The sequence below is a fragment of the Telmatherina bonti genome (assembly GCF_933228915.1).
Source record: "Telmatherina bonti genome assembly, chromosome: 1".
NCBI classification, from domain to species: Eukaryota; Metazoa; Chordata; class Actinopteri; order Atheriniformes; family Telmatherinidae; genus Telmatherina; species Telmatherina bonti.
This window is the reverse complement of record NC_136619.1, coordinates 26,034,377-26,045,324: the sequence shown is the minus strand read 5'-3', so window position 1 is coordinate 26,045,324 and position 10,948 is coordinate 26,034,377.

Here is a 10,948-nt window from a genome sequence, read left to right as displayed (position 1 = left end):
GAGTCATGAAAGGTGGATCTGAAAGACTCCAGCTGGGTCCACAGTCTCCTCCTGGTTGACTTGTTATAGATTTAAATCAGCAGTAAGCAGCTAGTTTTCAGTTTCCCTACTTATTGATAACATTAGATGAGAAATATGTTGGACTAAGAAGTGAATATCCAGTGACTTTTTGTTTTTTTGTCAGAAATGAACATTTCCCTATTTTTTTTTTTAAAAATTTCATTTAATACATTTTTCTACCATTTTTCTTGTACTTTTCATTGCTTGAACTGTTTGAAGAACTGCTTTACATCTTTAAGTCAGTTTACATTTAGTTTTTACTAATATTTAGCAATTATAAGGGTCAAAGCATTTTCTGTTCTATGTCAGTTCATTTGCTTGAATTAATTTAATCTGCTATAATAAACATGATAGAAAGTAAAACTTCCTTTGCCATAAGTGTGTTTTTCTATTCTTATAAACTTAAGAGTTTAACTAGAAAACATTTACAGCTAAAAACTTCTAAATGTGGTTGAATAATATAACAAACAACTTGTAAATATTTTCTGCATTATGAGAATGTCCAGACCTTGCTAAGTCTGGTGCACTGGCGCAGCAACTTTTCCTTCACTTTGCCAGTTTAATTTTTAATTTTATGCGTGCTGCAGTATCCTTGAAGAAAATACACAAAATATCAACCATGTGTTTTTGTTTGTGTTGCTTTGATAAAGACGTACCTTTATGATTAGAACGTTGAGCAATATACTGAATGAATGTGATGTAATATTTTAAGTTTCCACCATGTGTCAGTGTTTGAGCAGGATCCTGTAAGCAGGAATGAGATGCAGCTTTGCAGACTGGAATGATTGTGGAGGATGCTTGGACTGTCTCTGAGGGGAGAATGATGCCGCACAGGCATCTGTAGAGTCAAGTAAAGATTTATTTTGGTGGTTTGAGCATGACTCTTGTGGTATGGTCTCTTAAATCTTTTAAGCTTTCTATCTCTTTATGTTTTTGCCTCATCTTAAACAAATTCAAGACATTTTTGTCTTTTCAAATCAAACTTTATTTATAAAGCATTTTTCTCACAATAAAATATAACACAAGGTGCATTGCACATCAATAAAGCACTACAAAGAGTAAGAGTAATCCATCTGCCCCACACATTCAAACGAACACACACACACCTACACCCAGCACCCATTTCCGACTCTTGTCTTTATGATCATGCATACACCTAGTTATATGTTGCTAAGCACAGAGAAGCCTGGTAAGGCTCCAGTTTTCACACAGTGTGATGTTGTGAGAAAGTAAAATAGTTTTGAGTGTTTGTGAATAAATTATAAAAGAATTAAACATTTGTTTATTTTTAGACCCAAGTTTTCACACCTTCTACAGCAGCTGTAGCACTTCATGGAAGGACCTGCGTCCAAGTGGACAGTCCACTAGCATCTTCCTACGATGTCCTCTACTGTTTGATTTTGTGCTTGTGTTGTTCTCACTCATATGTAAGTCGCTTTGTATAAAAGCGTCTGCTAAATGACTGTAGAATAGAATAGAATAGAATAAAATAGAATAGAATAGAATAGTTGCAACCCAGAGATTATTCACAAATGATCAAACAGGCTCTGCAAACTCTTCTTTCTCATTTATTGTGGTATCAGTGGACTAATATGTTCAAGTTTCTCCAGAAAGGGTCTCCTGCGTTCAGGTCCGAGTCGCCTAAAACACTCAAAGGATTCACAGAATTTTACTGGAACTATGACTGTATTATATGATTTAGTTGAATGTGGCCTCAGCTCTCTAAAAAAGGTCAGTTTTCTTTCTCCATATTTCTTCTGTCCTGACTGGTCTCCCAGCACCTGTGATCAGAAAAACATCCTTACAGCATGATGGATGCATGATATGATGCTTTCATCATATGAGGACTCACTATTTGGTCCACACATTGTTATAATGAGAGGCCATATAGTTCAGTCTTTGTTGCAATGGGTCAGAAAATTTAGCTTCTGACAGTCTGAGAGCTTTTCAGGTACATTTTTGGCAAACTTCTAGCAGGTCATGTCTGTGGCATGGCTTTCGTTTGACCTCTAGAACTTAAAAATGAAAAGTGCTGCACAGATGATTGTTCTTATGCAACATTCTTCCTTCTCCACACTCAATCTCTTTATTGCTGATTGAGCAGCCAGATCAAATCCATGTGGGATAGTGCAACAGGTGATGCTAAACTGACCATTGGTGTGTGATCATCCTTAGTTTTGTTTGCACCATAACTTCTTATACTTAAACTTATGTAATATTTGCTGTAATTGGAATGTTTGGACTTCAATCCCCAGCTTCCTCAAAGTACATCTGAGTGTTCCTAGATAGTACACTGAACCCCACCTTGACTCTGATACATACATTGACATGTCAGTGTGTGCACAACTGAGGGGGGGAAAAAAAGCATTAAATATCCTGTGAGACTGCACAGACTAAGAAGTGCTCTAATAATGAGCGACAAAGTATAAATACAGTCCATTTAACATTTCCATGTGATAGATAGGCAACCTGTTCCGTATGTATTTGACTTATTATCCAGTGACAGCTGGGACATGATCCAGGTCCCACTTGTCCTTGACATGGTTGGACCGTTTAAAGATTTAATTAGACAGCACTGAACTCCAGATAAGTTGTAGAAACATTTCAGAGACCTTTGATAAGAGTAGATGTTAGAGTGATGTGTTAAAGGTTGTGAATTCTTCCATAGCTGAAATTTGACTGTCATTTCTATTTATATTTTCAAAAAAGCAAATGGTTTTTGCTCGGTCATTGCAAAGAACTAAGTGCAAATTGGTAAAAACTGAAGAAAAGTGTATTGGCTTCATTTCAAAATGAAGAAAGTTGGATGGCTGACACTGCTAAAGGGATTATAATCCAAACTGATAGCAGTGCAGACACGGACCTGCTGAAAGTAGATCCATAATGGCATTATTTTAATAACTTCCACACAGTGAGACAAGTTTTGAGATTGGAGAACGTGAGCTAGTATTAGACAAATGCCAGAAACTGTAATCAATATCATAGAGAAGAAGCTGTAACGCAGGTCTGTAGCTGTTCTACAATATGACTTCATTGTTTCAGTAATCACAAAACAAGATGAAGAACATTTGATGTACGAGAAAAGCAGCAGTGAGGTCCAAGTGTCAAAACAAATCAGTTTCTGCAACAAAGGGCCTGTGTTCTCACACGTACACCTCACCTTTGTCTTCCTCAACCCTGTGTTTCAGTTACAGGAACATTACAACTGGGTGAAACTGTCAGCTGTGGACACTTGTTTGTGTCATGTCTGCCAGCCTGCACAATGACTGTCTTTACTCTCCAATGCAAAACCTTCAGTGATCTGTCCTTCGAGAGGGAGGCTGGAAGGAAAGTAAAAGTTCATGTTAAGTTCAGAGTTGACAGAGCAAGAGATAAGAACCTGCATTTACACAACCAAACAGACACCTTGCACATCACTGTATACCAGCAGCCTCCTGATAAGATCCGATTTAGAGACGCATCGCCCAAATGTCTGAGCTAATGCTGTCAGTGGGGATGCAATTTACATTGATAAAAAAAGATATAACAAACCTCTTTCTTTGCATGATTTACAATGTAACAAGGTAGCCTTCATGGTATGAAATGGAACTGGAGAAAACAAACAAAAGAATCTGATGTGTTTTGTTTTCATTGCAGTTTTTCAGGAAATTTGACAGGGTGTATGATAAGCACATTTGTTGCTCAACTTTTTGTCTTTAAGAGGTATTTATATCCCATAATCTGAGAAAATGCGGTGTCCTATTTTTTCACTCCAAAAGACTATTCTCAGAATTGGGAGTCTCTCATCTCCGTAGCTAAATTGCACAAGCTTCCACATTCCAAGCATAAGAATATCTCTAGCTGTCTCACCCCCTACCCCATGTGTCCAAAAAGTATCTTAATGCCCATAACCAATTCATCTGATTCCTGTTTAAAACATCCTCATCTGAACTGGAACATTTTATGGGATAGTGTGCTAGTGAAAAAAATGTCCAGCGGATGCTTGTTTTTACAGGGTTACACGACCTTGCAGCTTCTCACATAGTTGAATGGACTTGGGGGTTCCAGCTGCTGAGAGAAACTATTGGTCACTTATGACAGATAAACATCAGGGCTTTGGATAACTAGCTCAAACTGGTCTGAGGGAACCCGCACTACCTCCTCTTGAAATAATTGCGCTTTTCTGTTGAGGATGTGTGGGTGGCATCCGGATGAGCTCATTTGGAGCTTGGTTGGTTCATGCATCAAGTAAGTGAATGTGGTGCTGGCAGCTGACATCACTCTGATTTGTGGGGTGGGATTTGATGATGTGTTCCGAGCAAGTGAGATCAGTGCTTGGTTGAATTTTGGAGCAGGTGCCCAGAGAGGGGCCCCCAGCAACTTTGAATTCACATTGCTCACATGACTGCACCCAGGAAATGAAAAGTGCTACATAGCTTACATTCACTGCTGCCGTGGGGTTACATGGATAATAGGGTTTAGAGGACCAATGTGAAATAAATCAGGATCATGTGTCACCATGGTATTTTTAGGGTCTGTGGAGAGGCCACTAAGCTTATTTTTCAAGTTGCTTTATCAAAAAAAAAAAAGAAAAAGAAAAAAGCATTTACCACAGCTGTGACCGTGCTGTAAGCGTCCAAAACCAGCAGATACGTGCAATCTTGGATTTATAGCCTGCTTTTGATTTGTCTTTTTATGTGAGAGCAGCATGCCTCCAGCCAACCAAGACTAATTACTGAACTCAGAAGGAACGTGCATGCCAAGTTACACAAGATCACTATTACACAGACATGCCTTGAAAATACTGCTGTCCTTTGGGATAATAAAAGCTTTCATCAGTAATTTGCTATCAGAGAATAAATCACTTGCAGAAGCAGCAATGTGCCTAAACTCACATTATGGTTACGTAAAAGTAAAGATTATAAGTCTGGCGAAACATTTTTACAGCTAATTTAAATAAGTGTGATTTTAATCCAGTCAGAAGAATGTTGCTATGTGAAATCAATAACTATACAAAAGTGCTGTTGAGAAACCAGCACCTCTGTCTCTGATTCCTGTCATGCCATTCCACGCAATCCTGCTGGATAACTTCCGCTGCATCCCTCTATTCTGGGGTCCTAATCTCCTTACCCACAGCAAATAGACTAAATATGGAGAGTAGGTGCCAGAGTCTCTGCCCAGATGTTGTCTTGCTGCAGCTCTGCACCTGTTTCCAGTACAAGCCAGCTGCAAGGCTAAAATGTGGGACAAACATTCACCATTTCCCTCCAAAAAAAGATTTTCCTCTGACCTCAACTTCTCTGAGTCAAACCTTTCAAAGGACTGCTGAAGACCTTGTCAGCTCCGCCAGCAAGGCGCCAGAGAGCTGAGGTTCTTGCACAGTCCTGTGTTTACAGCTGGCAAGCAGGACACCTATCATCATAACTTATTGGCTCAGAAAAGCTGCAGTGGTGTCTGCTTACCTTCCATTGAGAGAAAGTCTTTCCTAAATATCAAATGTTCATAAGAGACCGGAAAAACATGGCAACTGGAAATGGTTTAAGTGTTCTTCTTGTCTCTTATGACACTTTGAATGACAAGAAACTACTGTAATGTGATCAGCTCTGGGAGGTTGTGTTTTCAAACCGATACAGTAAGCATCTCATAGCTGGGCTTTATAAAAAAACCAAAAAAAACAATGTTGACAATTTTCATCATGTTCCTGAAGAGTACTTACATTCTGGACTTCTTGCTAGCACCAAAGCCTGGGTAAGGCAGAGGGTGATGGCTTTTTGGAGAAAACAAAGCTAAAATTGATGGCTTCAGCAGATTTAGCTGAGGATGACTAAACTTAATAGGAACGGGGATTTCTGAATTACATTTCTGGTAGTTATTTATTAGGATAACCTTTAATTCTGGGAATCATTAAGGATGACACTAAATTTGAAGAACTTTTGTTTCTTTGTAGATGATGCGCTCCTCTTGGCTTCATTGAGTACAGACCTCTGGCAGACACTGAAGGAGGTTTGAAGCCAAGTGGAAAGCAACTGAGATGAAAACTAGGCCATTGTACTCATTAGGATAGGGGTGAATTGCCCACCGCAGCTTGGGAGGGAAATGTTTCAAGAGGAGAAATTTAAACTTCTTTGGGTCTTTTTGTCAGTGGGGAGAGACTGGAGTGGGAATTAGGCATCATACAACATTGTGCAAATGACAGAGCTGGAAAATTACCAGGCAGCATATGTTCCAACCTTCTTCTATATTTATGAGCTGTGGGTTAAATAAAATGAATGAAAAAAACAAAACTGAAAATCTGACAGACAGAAATGGGCATCCAACTGTGTGGGTTCACCATTAGGAATAGTGTAGGGAACATAAAATGTTCTGAAACCACAAATATTGCAGAACATCTTGCCATTTTCCTTGCCAGAAAGATTCTCTTGTAGCTCTTTTCCTTTTAAAGGTTCCAATACAACTGATATAATGAAACTACATCTGTAAATGACTTTGGGTGTGAAATAATTTTTTGGTGCCAGACTGGTAGAAGTACATGGCTTTTCCACACACAACAATGTATAGAGTTTCTCGTGAAGAAATTTTCACTCTATTTACAGTTTTCCATAATTTGAACCCAAATTTTGTGTAGATAAAAAACAATGACAAAAAAACAAAAACAAAAAAAACAAACAACAACAAAACAAAAACAACAAATGCAGTGGAACAAAACAAAAACAAACAAACAACAACAAAACAAAAACAACAATGCATACTATCAGAAATTTGTGTGCAGTTCAAGTATATGGTAAATAAAAACTTTGTAGAGGGAGAGGCACTGACAAAGTTTGGGCTGTTATTTTAGAAAAAAACTATTAAAGAGCATGTATCAAGTATTATTAATGTTGTAAAAGGAACAAAAAATCTGAACTAGATGGATGTTATTGATTATTTCTTCAGAAACACCAAACACACAATTAGAATGATGCTCTCACCGACAGTCATCCCACTAATTCAAAGCTCTGAATTGAAAGGAAAAATTGACAGACGTATCCTTCTTGCATCCTCATGAGACGTCTCATTGAGAAAATAACAAAGTTCTGAAGGGCTTTGATCAAACAAACGTGCATGACACTAGTATGGACAACTTTTTTTTCTTTTAACCTGTCCTGTCCAGTATCCTGACAGCAGAATGATGGTCTTTTAAGAAAAGGAAAGAAAGCATCCTCTGTGAAAGAGTACTACTCTCTGGTATGGAAGTGCTCAAGGTAAAGTAAAACCATACAGAGACGCAACAACATTTGTAAGAACATATGCAACAAAATCCAAGCACTGTGCATACGTACACATCAGGCAAAAGGTAAAAGATAATATGAAAATGTGACTGCGGGATTTTAGTTTAACAAATCAAGAAAGCAGAAGCTTATCCAAATAGTCTCTGGGTTTCATTTCTTGTCTTCAGATTTAGGAGTCAAATATCACTCCCTTTGGTGTGCAAACTTTCCATAAATGTCCTTTTTGCTCTACAGTCAATTGGGACATATTTATGGTGTCATTTCTGTCTGAAAAAGGTAGGCACATATGTGGGGGAGGTATGTGGAGTATGCTAATGTAGGGGTTGTTTCATCTTACTGTCCCTGCTTCCAATATTACTTATTTTTGCGTCTCTTTGATGTTGGAGCCTCACGGTGCAGAATAATTTATGTATGCCGTTTGACCCTTACAGGCTGTTTTCACAGTGATGAGTGAAGTTAAATGATGGGATGTTTGCAAGAACAAATCACTTACAGGAACTACACGACACCGAAAGCTGCTTTCCTTGTGCGCAATGGCCAGTGTGGTGTGTGAGGGTGTGCTGTAAATGTGCACAAGTGGCCGGAAACTTAATCTGGACAGATACGCCCACAGAAAACCTACAAATGGGAGCAAGCGGTAGGGGAGTAGGACTGGAAGGAGTAACCACATAGGTAGGGGGAAAATAACACTAAAGACTGCTGCTCATCAATGATTCATTGTGCAAAAGTGACAGAAAGCCTGGTGTTGTGTTGAAGTCACTGAACAAGCAGATGAAATAACAAACAAACAAACAAAAAAACAAAATATAGGGGTGAATTTACCAATCACTGGTGAAGTCTGCTCCCCTAAAGTCGAAAGTGTCTTGACTCCACTGCAAGGATGAAACAAGTCCCAAATTTTGAATTTTACAATGCAGCATTTTGGATGCTCGAACGGTGGCGTTTGTGTGTGTGTAGAGTTTGTATGTTCTCCCCATGTATGTGTGGGTTTTCTCCCAGTACTTCGGTTTTCTCTCAACGTCCAAAGACATGCATGTTAGGTTAAATTGTCCCTAGTAGTGAGTGTAGCATGAATGGTTGCTTGTCTCTGTGAGTTGGCCTTGCTATGGACAGTTAATCTGTCCAGGATGCACCCTGCCTCTCACCCAATGATTGCTGGGATAGACTGCAGCTTCCCCGCGCCCCATTAGTGGTTCAGAAAATGACAATGCAGCATTTAATGGTTTCTGTGGGAGAAGAGTAGATGGTCGCTGATAGGTTTATTGAGCATGTAAGATTTGAACTTTTGTGTGTTGTCATGTCAAGTTTATTTGTGTAGAAGCATTGAGACATCAGAAAATAAGAGTATGATCTAAAATAAAAAAGAGAAAAGCAGAAGACAAATCATTAGATAAAACAGTCTTAAAAATATAATGAAGTTTAAAGATTCAAACTAAAGAAACATGCAGATTTGAACTTTTACATAAAAACTACTGGATCAACAAAAAACAACAACAAAACTATCAACAAAACTACAACAGGTGGATCTTTAACCAGGATTTAGATAAACTGACTGTTTTAGCTGATCTGAGTCTTGTCGGGAGTTTATTCCAAACGTGGGGCATAGAAGCTGAATGCAACTTTTGAATAAATTTAGGTCCTAAACCATTCAGACCTTTTTAGACCACCAACAGAGCTTTAAAGTCTGTCCTCTGACGGACAGGCAGCCAGTGTGAAGACTTGATTTTTCAGGAAGATCTGTAAGAAAGACTTTAACTTCAATCAAACTGACTAAAGATGAAAGCATGAATAGCTTTTCCAGGTCCTGCTCAGACATCAGAGCTTTTACTCTTGATATATTCCTAAGGTGATGGTAGGCTGACTTTTTTATTCTCTTACTGTGTTTTTTTTAACTTTAGGTCTGCATCCATCACTACACCTAAATTCCTGGCCTGGCTGGTGGCATTAGATGGACAGAATTATTTAATAATAGTTTCTCTTTGACTATCACCTCTGTTGTGTTTTTGTTTAACTGAAGAAAGTTTTTTCACATCCAGTCATGCACCTTCTCGATGCATTTACCTGTACAGGAGCTTGGTCTCCTGGTGACATTGTAATATATGAGTGTGTGTCATCTGTATGGCTATGGTAACTAATGGTAATGTTTTTTTATCACCCGTGCCGGTAGGAGTATAGATAATAAACAGATGTGGCCCAGGCCTGATAAAGTATGCAATAAAAACTGTTGCATACATTGACAAATTTTGATAACAAAAAGAGGAACTTAAAAACTCAGAAAAAATGTACACTTACTTTTAAATAATGAATAATTATTGCACTAGTAAAAATAAAAAAGAAGTTATTCAGCAGTTATTTTATGAGTAGGTTTGGTAGTATCTACCCATGAACCTCACTTTAACAGTACGAGATTTTTTCCTTTAAGCAGTCAGCCGTATTAATGTTTGGGCCTTTTCTTGTTATTTTTCTCTTTCAATGACTGCAATCCGATTCTGGCACTGTGGTTCAGCTTTTAGCACCCAGACATGGATCTGGTCTGTCATTTTTAAAGAGGTGGCAGTGACTCTTGTGCCGGGGTAATAGCTTCAGTTTGACAACACAAACATGGACCAGTTGATCCACTTCTGGAAATACCATTTATGCGCTGCTGGTCTGGTAGTTTTATCTCTTACTGTACAGCTCCAGTCTATTATATGGTTCTGCAAAAAGTTAAAATCTAGTCTACAAATAAAAAAACCTGATAGAGGCATTTTCCTTTCAGCCATTTTTGTTATTTTCCTGCCTCGTGTTAAGGTGTTACGTCACTTTGTTGTGTAATGTTAATTAATAAAACATCAGTTTGTCAACCACTTGGAAATTGCACAGTGTTTGTATTTGTAAATTATTGAAATTGAAATTAAATTAGAAAAACCTGAATGTGCATAATACCTAATGCAAATTAATACTTAGTAAAGCCCCACTTTCCACAAGTCTTGTTGTGTTTGTCAATAGATGTCTTGCTCATCTGGCCCGGATGGATTTAAAAGCTACAGCACTCTTTAAATCATAGAACAATATTCTCAATTGGACTGGGGTCAGGGTTTTGGCAAGGCCAGACATTTAAAAGTTTTTCTTGGAGATTTATTAGCATACTTATTGCTGAGTAAGCTCTGCTGCACAGTGTCATTTAGACCAGTCTCAAACCTGACTGAACAGGTTTTTACCTTAAAAATGATCAGATTTTAAGTATGTTGACTCTGAGCACTTCCCCAGGCTCTGGATATAAAAACACTTCTCTACATAATGATTCTGCTACCACCATGCTTTTATATGGTGTTCTGAAGGCAATGTGGTTGTATGTGCTGTTTGATGTGTTTGTTTAAAAAAAAAAATGCAACAACTTTTTATTTTACTGTTTAAAAGTCATGACATGGAGAAACACTTCTGTGCAGTTTTGCACCTCTAGTTGTAAAAAATAATCAGGGCAAAATTCTCCAAAACAAATGTTTTCCTCTGAGTAGCTCCAGTGGCCTCAGGGTCACAAATGACTTTTCTACAGGTAACCACTTAATCATTTTCCACATGTCCACCACTTCCTTTAATGTGGAGCTGTAGCACTTATCAAACAAAGCGGTTGTGCTGCACCTTTAAGGCTCTTGTTGCCT